At 39.7% G+C, this 18,656-nt stretch overlaps 1 protein-coding gene across 2 annotated transcripts in view; it reads left to right on the top strand.

The window, feature by feature from the left end:
* The window catches only part of igsf21a (immunoglobin superfamily, member 21a), a 177,768-nt gene that overhangs the window by 122,840 nt on the left and 36,272 nt on the right, over window positions 1-18,656 (top strand). The window lies entirely within an intron of this gene.

Raw genomic sequence — 18,656 nt, forward strand, 5'->3', positions numbered from 1 at the left:
TTCCTGGGTACGGTCATGGCAATACAATTGTAAAAATACATCTCGAGATATACATCATGATGATTTTGATTGACATGATTTCCATGGTCATTGCTGTAAAAAGTACAGCACAGTAAACAGAGGATTGGGTGAGATGTGTTCTGTAAGCCATCCGTCAAATGCAATGCTCTTAGATCCAATGCCGTGTCATGTGGTGTCACCTCAGCACACACTCAAGACTAGACAGCCTTCACTTGTGTCTGCCTTTAAAGAAAATCTGAAAACCTCTTTGTAACGAGCTGAATCAAACAGGATGTAAACTGTGTCTTTTAGCTGCAACTACAGTTCCAGCATCATTGCTGAAATTAACTACTGGTTTTATTGTTCCAAATACAGTAGTAAAATGGTAAATGGTCACATTTATATAGCATCTTTCTACCTCCATTAGGTACTCAAAGTGCTTTACATTAAGGAACCAACCACCCATTCACATTCATTCATATGCCAGTGTCAGGCACTGGAGGCAAGGTGGGTGAAGTGTCTTGCCCAAGGACACAACAACAGTGTGCACCTGCGGGATTCGTACCACCGGCTGTCCCTTCGCAAGACGACCTGCTCAACTATCTACACCACTGTCGCCCCAAAAGCTTGTATTACGCATGCAGTCTTTAAGAAATCTATTTTAATAACCATTTATATCAACATACCCTTTCTTCACTGCTATTGTTGCACGAGCATAGACAAGCTTTTGTGGCTGTTATTTGTGTGAGCTGCAGCCATCTCATTGATGTCTCCCTGATGACAGCCGCTTCACTTGTGTCTGATGTATCAGTTCCAGCAGCTAAGGCGTGCTGTTACCCTTGTGGTCAAACGGCTAATTAGCAAAAGCGAAAATGTTCGAAGGAACATCGGCGAGAGACAGAGTCTGCATAACAATAACTACCTATCTCAGTATCACTTGGCTATAAGCTGTTTTGTCAGTTGCATGCTTTACCTTGTACACATACTGTTGTTGTTTTTCTGTGCGACAGAAAGCTTCAAGTATTTTGATGCTACACCATGGCAGAATAACCTCAATGGCCTGTTTTATATAGTAAGTCTCATAGTCTCAGAAGCATGTATAAGTTTCACTAATTTGGTTTTCCTGGTGGAGCTTAACTGAGATTGTTTCTTTTTTGTTAATTTTTTTTTATCTGCAGCACTTTGAAACGGCATCCTATTATTTAAAATCAGTTGATACTAAACACATGTACAATGGTCCAGGACAAATGAGAGTTTGTTTCTGAGTGCGAGTGATGGACAACAGAGGCAATTAACCCACATGGCGTTCATCAACATGCACTGTCCCAACCAGAATATGTGTTGTAAATGAAATGGTAGTGATGAACAATCAATAGAATTTAGATTCGAATGAAAAAACACTTACTTCTATTTTATCAAATGTCTATTTCCAAAATCTATGTAAATAGAGTTAGCTTCATAGTAATGTGGAAAGTTCTTCGCTCAAATGGCTCTAAAATTACCGCTCGACTAGAGAATAAGAAAGGCCTCTGGCATGGTGGCTAATTGCTGTCTAAACTGAGACAGAAATATTCATAACCTATTAGTGTGTCAAGTTCAGTCGGAAGCAAAGCACAGAAGAAGGGGGGAAGAAAGACTGAAATGAGAAAGGGGGAAAAAAGTTAATTAATAGGAAACAGTACATGAAGAGTATTTAAATTTTTTAAAGGGCTTCATAAATAGGAATTATCATTTTAATGAATCCCCCGCCAAGAAATTCAATCATCCAGTTGAGAGAGACTAAACCTTGAACTGCGTTACCTCTAAAACTGTCCTTCACTGTCTGCAAACTTTGAGAGTCTTTGCTCCTTGCCCACGGCCTAAGCATATGTTGACTTTTACAAGCCTTCGGGCGTGTTCAGTATTATAATTATGACCACTTCAGCAATAATGAATGCAAAGGGGGGAGAAATAAAATCATGGTTACTGGCTATGAACTTAAAATATAGCACTAATTAGATTATGGTTTGTTTGTGGATGTACATTGGATCCCCCTTGACAAATGCACTGCTCAGCTTTTATCTTAATAACGTGGAGCATGAGCAACAATATGTAGCTCTACAAACTGGGCCATTTCACCATGTTCAGTGTGAGCTATTTTTTTCCCTTTGCCCTCATGAGCCCACACGCTATTGTCTTCTCTTGCTCCATGCATTTTTATTGTTGTGCCGTATATTCGGTTATAACGAGCTACCTGATTGTTATCAAAACCAACATCTGAAGAGTGAGAGGGGAGAGGTCCGCGATGGATGAAGTCTTGTTAGTCGATCGAGTGCCCTGTCGAATCAATCTCAGCTTTAGCCTGAAGAGAATTCGTTGAACAAGATGCGTTGCGGTGGGTAGGCAAAATGACAGTCTCCAGTTTGCCCATTTGACCTGCTGCCATTCTCTTTCAATTTCACTGGATTGCTGCTCAGCTGAATAACAATGTAGTCCGTCTGTTGTCAAGAAAAAGGAGCTATTAACATTGAGGGATCCAATTTTGAGTTAATTTGAAATACATATAATGAAACAACTCTAATGAACTAGACACATACAAGAAAGACGATGTAATATGTTTAGACCATGAATTAAAACTATTAGTATTCCGTTATCACTGACAACATTTTTTAATATATATCTGTGGCTACATTTAATTAGCTAATAGGCTATTAGTTTTAGCTCTCTAAGTAAACTATGAATAATCAATCACTATCACGGTGGAAAAGAATTATTGCTGGGTCTGTTAGTATTCCACAATCAAGAAATGTTTACCTGCCCCTCATCTCCATTAATGTAATCACTCTTACTCATACTCATAGGTGTCGTAGCATGTTGCATTTTTTTACTCATTAATTGTCTATGAGAGTAAATACTACGCTAATAGAAAAGACAAAGGGAGAGAGGGATATTGTACATCCAATTACACAACGGAGATACTTTTTTACTCAAACTTGGCTGTAAATACTGTTTAAGTGGCGCTAGCCCGCAGTTAGCTTTGCGCGTTAGCCTGTTAGCTTCTTCTTCGTGATTTCATTAGTGTGTATTGCACCTCCAACCCGGAGGCAGGAAAGTTGCAATTGTGCTTTTCTGGCCTGAGACACCAGGGGGAGATGAAAGACCCCCCCAATCATCCCATCAACACTTGCATTACCCCACAGAGGGACTACGAAAAGGATTTATTGAGGTAAACAAGTTACTTAGTTCTTTGATCGGCCCATACGAAACCAGTAGATCAGGGGTGTGAAACTCATTTTGGGTCGCGGGCCAAAATTCAGCTCCCTCGGTGGGTCGCGGGCTGCATATAATAGAGAACATTTTTCAAATAAATGAATAATAATAAGCTGTGATTTGGTCAAAGCCCCAACTTGACTGTAGCTTCATTAATAAGAACGGTTTACACTTGTATTGCACTTTACAATCTTTACAATCATAACTCCATACAGGAATGGGCTAGAGACTTTTTTTTTTTTTTTTTTACATACTCTGGAATTTATGCTCTACAAGGCATGGGCCGGATCATCTCGCATGTATGTATGTTTGTCACACCTGCAGTAGATACAGTGTGTCTATACAGATTGTAGAATTAAAGTATGTTTAAAAAAAAAAAAGGTCAAGCGACTGTGAATATCTAACATTGAAACGAAGGCTAGCATGTTATCACTGGATTTCTCCACTCAGCTATCATTACAATGCAATGCATAAGATTTTTATAATCCAGCAATAAAGTCAGCACCTATGATAAAAAGAGACACATTTCTCCCCCACAGAATCGGACATCTCCATTGCTGAAAAGCTGTGGTCATATTTTTTTTTCCGTCTTTTTGGTCGAGGAGCAAAATCAATAGCTCTTTTTCCCATAGTGGAGATGGGGTCATTATTTGTTATAACCCAAAGTCGTTCCTATGCCTCATCCCTAAGATTATACAAGGGGAGGTTATTTGTCTCCGGAGAGCTCTGTCTAACCTTGGGGGAAGTCGGCACACACTGTCCTGGACACATAAGGTTGTTGTTATGTGTATCTGATGACCGCTGGTCCACCCTCCCTTTCATATAAAGAATGTCTTAATAGCCCCGCGCTTAAGCATCCTGTCACGTAGTCTCACAAATACTTTGCTCGAACCTTCGCTTTGGATACCCCGTCTCCAAGGCCTAATATTTACAACCTGAGGTGCACCGAGGAGTTGTGGGACTAATTACCTCCTCATCCCATAAAAGCGGGATTCGCTTTGAGAGTGGATGCCTAACTTTAATCAAGCGCGGTGTATATTTAGACCCGGGTTTATAAACACAAGGCACTAACGGCATCTGAAAGTCGAGGCCAAAAAACAGCACCGCACGAAAACAAATGTGAGGACTATGCCCTAACGTATTTTCTATAAGACTCAAGTACAAGCTCAAGAACAACATCATTAAAAGCATCATCATCATCATAAAAAAAAACTCACTATCCACTGCTAAAGTAAAGAATGGATATAGACAGTGCTTGCCTTGTGTATGGTGAGCACCTATTGTGTCAAATTAAGGTAATTCCTTAATGAAATATATGACTATGCAGTAGTGTTGCTGTCATCGACAATATCGCAGTGCTGAAAATACACAACAAACCCACGTCTCAGTAATTCCATAGCTTTGAATGAAGGTTAATTAGAGTTAAAGCATCTATAGTTGGTTGTAAGTCAACACACCCCAGAGACTGCATGGGGAGAGCCTTGTTTGCGGGGTGGAGGAGGGGGGGTGGTGGCAGAGTTTGATGGATGATGCACCAGAGTGGGCTGTTCCGTGCGTGTCCTGTACTTATTCAAGATGTGAGGGGGCCCGCCTTGCCCAGAATGCACACACTGGGGAGAGCTCCTCCAAAAGATAGCGGCCGAATTCCGAGCTTTCATCCACGATTTCGGCCCGGCTATCACACTGCCGTGAGGCTCAAGTGTTTGCCTCGCGGCCTCGTCCTCGCATCTGGAGTGACCATCGGGGGGATTGTGGCGAAGTGTCCGCCGTGATTCTCCCGCTCCGCTCTCGTTCGCGCTCTCAATCTCCTCCTTGATCATCAGGCATAATGGGTGATACCGCGCCGTCATCACAAGCAGCAGTATCTCAGGTGGCGGATAAGTAAGTCAGGTTGATGCCCAGTCCCACTATTGTGCTTGGAGGACTGGGTGAATATTTTAAATGCAGATCGGGAGCTGGGGGTACTATTCATATCCATAATAGCTAGTCGAAATATAATGACGTTCTTTCCTTTCTTGCTTTGGCAAAAGGCACTTGCAGGTAGAAAAGTTTCATAACAAAGCACCCAATTTTACAATCAAAGGCAGGATATTATTTTACTCCAAACATCTCCTTGCAACCTCTGTTCTTTCTTTTATACCTGATAATTTTGTCAAGATAATTAGCTATGAATAAATCATGTAACCCCCCGACCAGTACCTTTAAGATTTCCGGATAGAATTTTTCAACGGAATATCTCAGGCTTAAATCTCAGTGAATTGTGAAAAGACGTGTAATGAATGCAAGCAGATGAATTATAGATGTTTCTCTGAGCTAAAGCTGGGGGTGATAATTGAGGCAAAAATAAACAACCCATGGGGCTCCTCAAGGATACCTCTCCTAACATTGAACTAGGAGCCTCTGCGTCATTCAGAAACAGCACAAAATGCTCTGTCTGCTGCACCGGAGATCCAAGGATAGCTAGGAACCAATCATACACATGGCATTCACAGTACGAATGAAAGTTTGAAACGATTTAATTCTCCCCAAAGGTCTTGGTCTTGTTCATTTTTGTGATGTTCAACGGCAACACCAAGCAATTCTATCCTTTTTTTTTATTTTATCTCATTGTTTTGACGGATCAAGTCTATGACACTTCTAAATGATCTCAGTGTGCTCAGATGCTGCAGTATATTGTTTTGGCATATGATCATGTTGATGTGGTGTGGAATCCCTGCTGCATATTTTCCATGCTCGGTTCAGTTTGCATTTGTATGCATGGCCCAATAGCAGTAAATATTATCATAGAGGGAGCCAGCATGAATCTCTACAGATTGCTTTCAAATCCTCGGCTGGAGTCTGTGGGTCTTATGGAGCCAAACACACTGCAGACTGGCATAGGATTCATTATTGTGAGTTTGACTTCACACTTTTTTTTCCTGGTTGTATGTATGGCCATCAGAAACGAGAAGGATACAGCTGTACATGACCTATCTCTTGAGACTATAATCTCAAGTTAGTTAGGGCTTAATACTAATCAATCATATGTCGACCGCCCAATAGAAATATGAAGATCATTACTACAACAAACAAATCAGCCTGGCATAAACCAAAGTAGTGTTTTTAGATATCAATCATCAATGTGAATGGATTTTCTCCCTTTATGCCATACAAGACTCACTTTACATTTGTTGTCACATAGTGCCCAAAATAATTCAATTAAAGGCTTTAATTGCTTTTCCTAAATGCATTATGCTCGGAAGAAATCACACCTGCTGGTCAAAGGTGAGAAACACATCTGTTCTCATGCCCCTAGAGGCCATAAGCGCCACTGCAGGTGTCGTAGCATGTTCCGTTTTTTTACTCATTAACTGTCTGCGAGAGTAAATACTACGCTGACAGAAAAGACAAAGGGAGAGAGGGATTTTGTACATCCAGTTACACAATAATAACCTTTTTTTTTTTTCACTCAAACTTGGCTGTAAATACTGTTTAAGTGGCGCTAGCCCGCAGTTAGCTCTGCCTGTTAGCCTGTTAGCATCTTCCTTGTGATTCCATTAGTGTGTTTTGGTGACACCGACCCGGTGGCAGGGAAGTTGCAATTGTGGTTTTCTGGCCAGAGACACCAGGGGGAGATGATCAACCCATTAACACTTGTATTACCCCCAGAGGGAAAAGGATTTATGAAGATAAACAATTTACTTGGTACTGCTTGAAATCCTGAGTAATAAACTTGGAATAACATACTGAAATAGAACAGGCGTAACAGTTTTAAATCTAGTGGATCCCATTAGTTACAGTCAAAGTCTGGTATGCCACACTATCAGCAGCATGGGCCTCGTTGGTTATAGAATCAGCACGCAGCAGCCAGGCAGAGAGTGTCTTCCACATTTGATCATTTATATGAAATGTGGTCTCCTGCAAAGGTGTCTGTCTGTTTTGAATGTTTTATTTTTGACCAGTCTATGGAATGAACTAGCCTTATTGTGGGTGTTTGCACATCAGAGGTGAATAATATAATATTTATATAACATAACATTTCTCAGAAAAGAGATGTCAAGGCAGCCCAGCACAGGTCTCTAAGTGTTGCACATTTTTAGCTATAAATGTAGAATAAAAAATACAGCGTTGGGCCAGCAGAACCTTATATTTTCTCCACTGACTTATATGCCACCTTTACTGTTTAGCTTTTAGCCTTCGTTTTTTGATACACAGACATGTCTCGAGCAGACCCCACTGTTAGCATGATGCCAGTGCTGCAGGCTGTACAGAAAACATGCAGACCGTTCTCCTGCTCAACATCGATAAATGTTGTGCGAAATCCTCAAAAACATCACCCTGCCTGTCATACATTAATCATTTAGAAATGCTCCACTAGGGATGATGAGAAAGCATTGTTCTCTGTTTCTGCTGCACAATGTTTCAGCTATTTTGGAATAAAACAACCTTGGGAAACAAATATACTATTTTTGTGAGTTTTTAAGGTTTTTAAGGTATGAGACTTCTCACTTCCAGAGTGAGTCCAAGAGAGTCTTATTCAACTCTTAACCTGTAAATTCTCAATCCTGTTTTGTTGTTCAGGCCTGTGGACAAACAGACTCAGACAGAGGCTGATAGAAATGATTTTCAGGGATTTTTTAAATTCATATTTCCTTATTTTATTGCTTCTGTAGCTGTATATTGCAGAAATAGAGGCTGTCACTTTCACTCAAGGTGCTTATAGTTGAAACTGTCACATACATAGCAAGAAGAAACTTTCTGCAAATCAGCTTTTTTTCAAAGCGCACCACAGAAGTATCCATCTTCAAATAGTTCCCAGAGCCTTCTAGAGCATCACTTTGGAATAACCTTGTGATGTCTTTCACAAAGCCAGTCTTTGTTGCTTATTTCTCTGCAGCCTTTCCTCCCTTTAAGTGCTTCAGCGCATGTACACAAGTTGGCTGGCTCACTAAGGAGGATGTCTTCATTGCTCACCACACTCCTCTGCCCAGCAAGGGTCCGTCCTTTTAAGCATGGGTGAGTGAGGAGGCAACAGAGAAAACAGCCCCGGCTCCCCAGGGACCAGTTGTATCAAAGCATGAAACAGTACTGCTGTTTACCACAAAATCACCTTGCCTTGTAACACACTGCTCCAGAGAATGAGCAACCAGAAACATTTTTCCACATGGGTGATTGGAATACTAGCTGTTTGTACTGTCAATGTATTTGAATAGCGAAGAATGCTTCTGGTATAGTTTGGGATTCTACATCTTCGTTTGTTTGTTTCTTACTTTTGTAGAGAGAATGCTGAATTACAACTTGGGTTGGTGGATGAGCAACATCACGATGGAGAGATGCCACGCCCCCTCCTGTCAGAAACACGCACTGGTCTTCTGTAGGCCTTGTAAACCTACAAGCTTTACAGGGATTGCACTGTAAATTAAATCATCAAAGTAAAGACGCAGCGCTGCTCTATTTGACGAGCGGGGTTCTCTCTCTCTGTAGCTCAGAGTTTGACACCTCGTGGTCTCGCTTTGCTTTGCTTCGTACGGAAACTAAACACGATGAATCTCACATTGGAGCTAGCTGAGCGCATGGGTTTGGACAATTCTCACATCCCTTTCTTCCCAGTGCACTTCATTCACAACAATAAAAATGGTTCAGTATGATGTAGAGAACATCCATTGTACATGTTTTTGATCAATTTCAATTACACTCTGAGGCAAAACAAACATATCTCGCACTGTTTCTCATTTAGCAAACCCAATTTTCTCTGAAGAATAAGGTCTTTCACCTTAGGGAGCCCATTTTTGCAGAACTGGAAATAAAATGAGATCTTATAACTCCCTCATCTGTGATATAGTGTAGCCTATGTGTCATTTGATTACTTTTAGATACCACAGGGAAATAAAATCTGTGCATCGAGTAGATTGGGTATAGTATTGCCCTTGTAACATAATGTGAAAAATTCAATCTCCCACACACTGTAAATCTTGCACAAAAAAAAGTGAGATATATTTACAACAAACTGTAACATTATAAAATGCGGCACTTCCTATTATTCATCAAGGACGCCATAAGCAAAAGCAAAACAGCGCTGAACCATAGTGCAATATGAATGTACGTATGTATGTATGTGCGTGTATAAATATATATATAAAAGCAAAAAAAAAAAAAATGCTGTCAAACGTGTTAAGCCAACATAAACAAATATTGAAAAAGATTATTCTCCAAAATAGATCAAACTGCTAATGTCTTTGAAATGATCACCAGGCCTCACTTCTCCACATAAAATAAGTTCAAATGTAGGAAAATACAAGCATCTAAAACATACCATATATATATGCAATAAAAAGAAAAACAAATAATAATAAACATGATTGAAAATGATGATAGAGTCCCACCACTAATATATAGTATTCTAGACAAACAGACAGGCAGGCAGGCAGGCAGGCAGATGGATGGATGGATGGATAGATAGATAGATAGATAGATAGATAGATAGATAGATAGATAGATAGATAGATAGATAGATAGATAGATAGATAGATAGATAGATAGATAGATAGATAGATAGATAGATAGATAGATAGATAGATAGATAGATAGATAGATAGATAGATAGATAGATAGATAGATAGATAGATAGATAGATAGATAGATAGAATGATAGATAGATCGCACCGTCACTGAGCGCCAGCCTTACCTGCATGTTTGGAGTTAGGGAAAACCAGAGCACCCAGATGAAACCTGGCTGGCTGCTTTAAGTGCTCCTCTGAAACAATAATAATATCGATCATAATAGTGGTGTTTCTGTTCACAAAGGCTGCCGTTTTTAAGACTTTTTTAAGATAAATTAAAGAAAAAAATGTCATGTCATGTTTCATGTATCGTAAACTCACCAGAGCACCTTGTAAGACAGGGACATTACAGACCTGCATCTTCCAAACCGCACCTTTTCACTTTGTCTTGGCCATCTTGCACTTAAAGTAAAAAAAAAAAAAGTGCTAGACATTTCTTGAAGTGGCGTGGGCACCTTTCAGTGTGGTCTCTGGCTAGCAGACATTTGACACTCATCTTTTCGGCAGCACAAAAGACAGCGCGACAGCCGATAAATTTGTGTTGAGCAAAAAAAAATACAGCTTCAGGAAGGGCCTGAAAGAAGCCTATGGCCACGGATCGAATGGATTTCCTCTCAGTGTGGACATTTCTCAAAAAGTTGGAAGGAGATGGAGCCAAAAAGGCAAAAAAGGAAACAGGAAATTCAGATAATGTCAGGAACTTTCTTCTATATATGTGGTTTATATGCAAATACTCCTGCATTATTTTTGACAAAATTACAAGCAATTGAAGCATTTAATGTTGGTATAATTTCTTCATATAGTTTTTGTTTTTTGCATATATTGTCACTTTTTAATCGGCCTTGTGATGTAGAGCAATGATGACAATGGTTATTCATGTGGCTTTAGAATAATTTACCATGTATGTGTCTGCTGAATTGGTTTCATAGAAATAAGCAATGATTCAAATTCTGGATTGTGGTTCAAACACGATCCTTAATAGAGAGCATATATTAAATGTCAATTCTGCAAAAATGCAGACATTTTTAGGGATGATCATTCGCAGAAAACATTTTAAGTTATGGTAAATGGTAATTCATGACAAACTAATGGTCAGCAAACAAACAACAAACAGCCACAAACAACTTTACATCAGAAAGGATTGCATCAAGAGTGGAATAAATTCCACTGGCGGTCAATATGCAAATTAAAAGCAGATGATTACATGTGGCGACCCGTGCTCGTGAGGGGCAGGACACAGAACGGAACAGGAACGGAAGAAAAAAATCTTTAGATACCAAGTGTTGATGGCTGTAGAGTCCAGGGACAGCACTAAAGAAAGTTACAAGGTTGTTTCAGCTCAAATAAAAAAACAGAAAACAACAACTCCTGGATCATTGTCAAATAACGGTGTGAATTCACGGTTACAGCACGCCCGTTTTCTTGCAAAAAAACAAGGACCAATGGTCGCTGAAGGCATCCACCCACAATAAAATCAATTTGCGATCAGGAACAAAGCCTCACGGAGGGATTTTGAAGTGATGACGAAAGGCGCATTGCACCGTGACGACAGAGTGGCCATGAGAAAAATATGCCTATACGGAAATCTATATATACTGCTCCCTCAGCCACAGTATGTTTGTGTCTGAAAAAGGCATGGATACAAACCTCACATGCAGCCCCTCACCCAGCCCAGTGTGACCCTCTTTAACATTACCATCCGCTTTTCAAAAGGTTCCCACGTTCCACCCTGAACAAGATGATCTGGCATCTCTTACTTCGGTAGAAAGCAGCTCATGGGTTTTGGCTGGTGTTGTGCAGATGACAGAATAGCTGCTGGGAATTTGAGGCACACTCAATGTATACTGCCATGTGCAATGATTTCGTTGGCCTAATGTGGACAAAATGAGGGAGACAGACACAAATGTTCTTTAGAAGTGGACTACTTGAGACATTAACTTTGCACCACATTCAATGAAGACACAGCGACGCATTCCATCCATAAAGGTTATGTTAAATAATATAAAATACGTTGTTAGCTAGTGCTAGGCTAACACATGTCTATGGTAGCTAGTACCCAAGCACAGTGCACCTTAGGCAAATCACTTATAACACCAGACTACCGATATAAATGTCTGTGTCGACTGAATCATTTTTGAAATATAACCATTATGCATTTAAAATAACTTACATTTGAGCAGCATCAGCTTCCTGGTTGTAAGCTACGCAGCGGCGAGTGATCTGCTAGGTTACCAGATCTACAGTAGTTTGCATTACTACATGTGGAATTGACAAAGGAGCTTTCTACACATCAGATATGGTAACGTAGGAGGACCACCCAATGATTTTGAAGAGGTTGCAGACATGCACTGGCTTAGCACTAGCCTAGCACCACTAAACTCTTCAAATATAAGGACTGCATGATTTAAAAAAAATTATAATCTCCAGAAATCAACAACATGAAATGAGGCGCTATGTCAAACATCCTCAAATATCCATTTAAAATGCCAACAAAAATAAATTCAGAATGTAAAACCTGTAAAAGCTCAAAATGAAATGCACTGCAAATAGACTGTTTTGTAATCAGCTTTTTTGGATCATGATAGTGTTTGGAAAACAAGCAGAAAGTGAAAGGATAAGCAGACTAGCTCTACTGCAGCAATGACAACAAATGGAAAACCATGCTATGTCCTTTGAGAAATTAAATCAGAAGCGCTTTGTGTATTTTCTTGTTTTCCTCATGAAGTGAGGACGTCAGTCTCAATATTTGCTGGGTCCAGTAAATATTGGGGGATAAACCTCTGCACGGAAGTCGAGAAAATACAGGTGCAAGCCCATTTTGGCTGACAAGCACAGTTCAAATACCAGAGAGGCGATGGGCAATCAAAGCAATCCAATCGGCTGCTCTGAAACACTGTCATATCCAATTTGTATTCACTGGAATGCACCAAACCAACATATATAAATATAATAAAAACTGAACAGTTGGCCACACCACAGTGTAACATGCATATCATTCTGCGATTGAGAGCAGTCGTTTTAGGAGAGATTTAACAACAGGTGGAGACTGGGCCTGTCTAATCTCTGATGGCCTCAGATCAGCAGCAGAGAAAGCTCGCATGGTTTTTGAAACGACCTGTTGTAAACTGATCTGCTGACCTGAGAGCGCGAGAGGGAGCGTGAGGGTGAATCAGGTCGCACACATAATGTAGAACTACTGAATTGGCTATTGCTTGATCCCGAGTTCAATTCCCTGGACGGGGCCTTTCTGTGTGGAGTTTGCATGTTCTCCCCATGTCTGCGTAGGTTTCCTCTGGGTAATCTGGTTTCCCCTACCACTAAAAACATGTACAATAGGCCAGGGTGAATGAGAGTTGGTGTTGGGGGGGTGACAGATGGAAATGAGCCCCAATAAACCAATAATAAATTATACAATCATTTCTTCACATTCATTGCATTCTAGTTCATTGGCTTGGTTACAAATAAACACACTTTATTACACTGGGAGGTTGGCTGTAGAAGACCAGAGTAAATGATTGTATTTCTCAAACAATTCAAAAAATCAATAAATAAAAATAAAATAAAAATGAGTGTTTTCTAACCAAAGACCTCAGCTAAAGGCTTTTCCCATTCAATTCATTTCACTTGTACTTAATCGGTAAGAAATTCATTTGCTTTGTACAATATATAATACCAATGGGCCTAATTGTATTCAATCATGAAAGTATGTTCTCACATTAGCCATCAGCCTATTACCGACTAAAAAAAGGAGCTATTATAAACTCTACAATGTCTAATACCTTTTCCACGTTCACCTCTGCAGTGAAACAGCACAGGAATTATGCGGCACATAGCATAGAAAAGAACTTACCAAATGACCCATTATACAAATGATCCCCTATATTCACATCAATCACGTGACGGGGGAAACATCATCACTACTGTTTCTTTTCTTTGGTAGCTCCAACTCAACTTATTATTATAAGAATAAGAATAAGAATAATAAGAATAAAAAAAATAAGCTTTTAAAAGAAAAAATGTACCTTCAGTTTTCAAGGTCTACTAAATTATTCTCAGAACAGGAGAAAAAAAAAAGAGCTTTGGAGTATTATTACATTGTGGCGCTAATGCTACCCTTGTAGGCCGGGGATTTGGATGTGCACTTTGTGGGTAATTAGATGTGCGTGTTTGCCAGATACTTTTCTGCAAAAAAAAGAAGATATTTTTGGCTCTGTATTCCATTATCCAGATGGAGCTTGTTCCAGTTTGTTTGATATGGGAACTCACCACGCAGCCTTACCTTGCTTTACAATCTGCCTTAATCTAAAGTCTAGTTACTGTGTATGGTGCGGCTTTGTTGTGTGCTGTCAAATTGGGCAACTAGCAATTACCAAAGGCTGCTAATTATCATCCGTCCCAAACAAAATGACAGTTTCTCGACACAACGAGTAAGCTTTTACAAACAGTGCACACCGCACGGCTGGGTGAGTGAGTGGTCGTTTGGTGGTCGGTAGGGCTTAACATGAAACTTTTTGGGTCCTTTTTGTTACTAGTAGTTTTCTAAAGTTACTAGCCACCAACAAACCAGCATAGATATCAACATAGACAAAAAAAGAAGAAGAAGAAAGAAATAGAAACACTGATTGAGCCTACTTGGGCCACAGATCAGTGGTCAATGCGTAACCGTAACCAACGCGGTTAGTATTTAGAGCATGGAACTATAATGCCTGCTCTGTCTCACACTAAATGTTACCTTTTGAGGTTTTAATTGTGTGGAATTATGAAGATTGCAGTAAAAAGTACCGTCACTGGTGATGTGTGCCAATAAAACGAAGAGAGAAAAAAAAGAAGCCTGAGGGCCAGCAGTTTTGAAGGCGCCCTTTGGCAAAAAACAAAAAAACAAAAAACAGAACAAAAAACTCTTTATTGGATGGTAGTCCTTTTTTTTTTCCAATGTAAAACTGGGAAAATAACCCATTCTTATTAATTCATTCATTTCTAGCTGAATTTTCTTGACCCACATGAAAATTCTAAAGGCTTTTGGCTTTTGTTTTTCCACAAACCTAGTTTTATTTTATTTTATTGTGATCATCATTGTTATATTATATTATATTATATTATATGTATCTATTAATTTTTAAAAAGAATCAGAGCATGTGCTTCATTAAATGTGCACACAAAAGTTATATATTGGAGAAGGAACCTCTACTTCTGAAGTAAATTTACGATTTTTTACCACGATGTAACTCGGCTCCACAAAGGTTTAGAAGGACCAGGGTGGGCTCGTTTGAGATTTTGGAATGTCAACACTAAAGACGCAACTCTCTATGTATTTTGTATACCTGCCAATCATTTATAAGGCAAGGCAAGGCGAGTTTATTTGTAGAGCACAATTCATACACAAGGCAATTCAAAGTGCTTTGTCAGATTCATGCAAATTCTTACACTTGCTCATTTTACCTGCTATGAAATCGAGGTTTATGTAATGCCATGATTGATAGGCTGAAGCATTAACTTGATCTTTCATCTTGGATCGGCCGCGGTTACGCGATAAAGGCGTTTACAACATACTCATTTCGAAAGCTTTACAGTTTCAGCCTACTCCCTTTGGTTGCTAAATTGTCATAAAACCAAACACCTGCCCCCTGGAATGTGTCTGTGAGGGTCCGGCGCTCTGGATCGTCATCAATGGCCTGTGAATTACCGGGCAGCCATAGGGAGGCGGCTTGGGAGAGGCCAGAAAGGAGAGGGGTAAAAGAGCCAAATTGTAACAGATTGCCAACTCTAAACCTCTGCCCCTAAGCAATAATAGACTTTAGGGATAAGAGTGCCAGTCAGCGCCGAAATGGGCCAGTACGGGGTAAGTCCCATCTGCCACCGACCGTCATTTGTAAAGAGAGAGACTTTAAATTGCACTGGCAACGTCCCCCTCAACTGTCCCACTTGTCCTCATTAAAAGAACACAAGTCCAAGGATGTTTTTTTGTTGCCATATATGCACCGAGGGAGATGTGGACTAGGCTATACTGTTGCAACATTTTTCTTTCTTAGCATGTGGGAAAGAGAGCGGATAGTAGAAGACTATTCCTGGCTTTTTTTTTTCCTGTCCAGTGTCACCTTTCAAAATCTGAGTTCTTGTGAATTCCATAAATGATTGACAGAGTTTTGATGCCATGTCCGTAGTGTTGAGCATGTTATTAGGTGATTCTCAAACTTCTTGCAAACTTCATTAGGCCAATGCATTTGGCTGTAAAGCTGACGCGCAAAGATACTCCTAATTTCCCATGTACAAGCTGGAATTTCAAAGTGGTGTGTCGCTGTATTCCTACGTATGATTAATGGCTTTTAAAAGTGGGAAACTTGTTCAGTGTGACATAGGCTTTTGTTTCTGTATCTTCTCTTTTTCCTCTACTTGACAGCCACCAGGCTCCGGCCCTGCCGCCCCCACTCTTGTCCTCGTCACCGCTACCGGGAGAATGCAATTTGGCCTGACAGTGAAGCAGTAATCCATGCAAATTAACTGGGTGTGGTGGAGGCACTTGACACACAATATACATACTTTTATATAAGTTTAGTTTTTACACGTATATTTTACAAATGCCAGTCCCAAGAGAACATGTTTTGGACAATAAAGCTCAATGCTATTTTGGATATTGATTTAATTAAAATGGGATATTCTTACATGGCTCGCTTGGGCAGGTGCTTGAGCGATGCCACAACTGAAGCCAAACATTAAACAGAAAACAATCTACTGTCTTGTACCCTGGAATTGTGAGGCAACTCCTGTTGTGACATTGGGCTATACCAGGGGTGTCAAACTCATTTTGGGACACGGGACACATATAATAGAGAACATTTTTACAATAAATAATAATAAGCTGTGATTTGGTCAAAGCTCCAACTTGACTATAGCTTCATTAATAACAACGGCTTACACTTGTAAGCACTTTACAAGCCTGTGTCACAAGTTCCTCAAAGTGCTACATAGTAGTCATTATTCATTCACTCCACACTCGGTGGTGGTAAGCTGTTTTATTTAATGCCCCCTAGTGGCTAGAATGAGCATTCTAGTTATTCTTTAAAAAAAACATAACACTGCACAAGAATGGGCTAGAGACTTACTTTTTTCTATTTATTTTTTACACATATTCTGGAATTCATGCTGTACAGGGCAGGGGCCAGATTAAATCATCTCGAGCCGTATATGTTTGACACTCCTGGGCTATACAAAATGATTGATTGATTGATTGATTAATTAATTAATTAATTGATTGATTGTCTTACTTGCAACATGAGCAGAATTCTGCCTGACAAAGGCCACAGGCCAAAACGTTACATTGCATGTAGGACTAAATTACTTCCAATGTGATCTACAATCTGTCGCACACTGTGTTGAGATTTTTTTTTTTTCAAAATATAAATGTAATAATTTTCCCCAAAGTGGTAACCACAACAACATCCTCAATGTCGGCTGGGGTAGTGAGTTGTCTTACCCAAGCTAGACACTGCATCATATGTCATTGGACATGCTTCAATATACTGAACTTTGGCTCATGGCACATCAATATATAGTATTTGTTTGTGTCTTTAACACATAGCGTCAACCAGTTGCACATGAAACAGCCTCCCTGAATATAAATTGAAGTTCATGCAAACATAGGCTTACCAAGATGTATTGACACAAATAAAATACTCAAGTGACGGAAAATACTTTACTCTTTTCTGTGGCTGTTTGGTCACTGATAACACAGATAATCCAACCTTGTCAACATGCTTTTTTACTAATATGAGACCTGACCTAAAATGATCGGACCAAGATAAAACACAAGAACTATAAATGTATATTACTTCTTTTTTTAATATTGGAGCAGAAAGTTGTGATTTAAGTGAAACTTTATCTCCACAGTCAGTCATTTTAATTCCATACTGCTGTGCTCTGTGTAATGATGTGCGCTGTATACTTTGTGTATTGTTTAAAGTGTGTGCGGCTTGCTGTTATCTTCAGTGTCAACTCTCTTCATGTGGGCCCCACCTACTGGGCACAAAACAAAAGAGCACTGTGATCGATCTGAAGTTGCTGAACTAAACTCACTCAAGAGCACAAACTGTTTGTCTATCCACTCTTGCAAGGCCACATTAGTGATTTATTCTAATGAACTAAATCCAATGTTCTCCGCCATTGAACTGTTTGAGGAGGATTAGCAATAGTCAAGGCGAATGTGATACTTGAAAACAATGATCACCTTATGCCATTGAATTTTGTCTTGTTTACTCTCTGTAACATCAAGGACGGGTGGAGTTACGCAGACAAAAATGCTTTGTGTTGTTAATAATGAAAACTGCTTGATAGAAGTGGAGTTGTTTGTGGGAGCATGAAAAAAAAGAGAATAAAAGACACAGTGAGCCACACAACTCCTTTGGTGGTAAAAGTCGTAGAGTGAAAGGGATCTTAAAACAATGCTTAAAACTCTTTTTAAAAGAGGCTATTTTAACAGCGAAGGCCCTGTCCCCTGAGATTGTACATTTTACTATCTTATCTTAACCCTCTTCTTATCCTAGGGGGGTGGTAAAAAAAAAAGTGAATGAGGTCAGAAATGTATAGTTGGAGACAAGTCCATTCAGAGCTGTGAAAAAAAGGGATATTTCAGGATTTTTGACATAGGGCCTCATTTCCTAGTTATCCAGAGTGTGACTTTTTTTTTATTTTTCATGCAGTATTATTAGCATATTTGAAGACTTTAGTGGTGCTAGGCAAGGCTAGCACATGTCTATGGTAACTAGTAGCCTGGTAGTCGTCCAAACGTTGCCATATCTGATTTGTAGAAAGGTCCTTTGTGAATTCCACCTGTAGAATTGCCGGCCGCAGGTAAACAAACTACTGTAGATCCGG

The sequence above is a fragment of the Gobius niger genome (assembly GCF_951799975.1).
Source record: "Gobius niger genome assembly, chromosome: 20".
In the NCBI taxonomy this organism is placed as follows: Eukaryota; Metazoa; Chordata; class Actinopteri; order Gobiiformes; family Gobiidae; genus Gobius; species Gobius niger.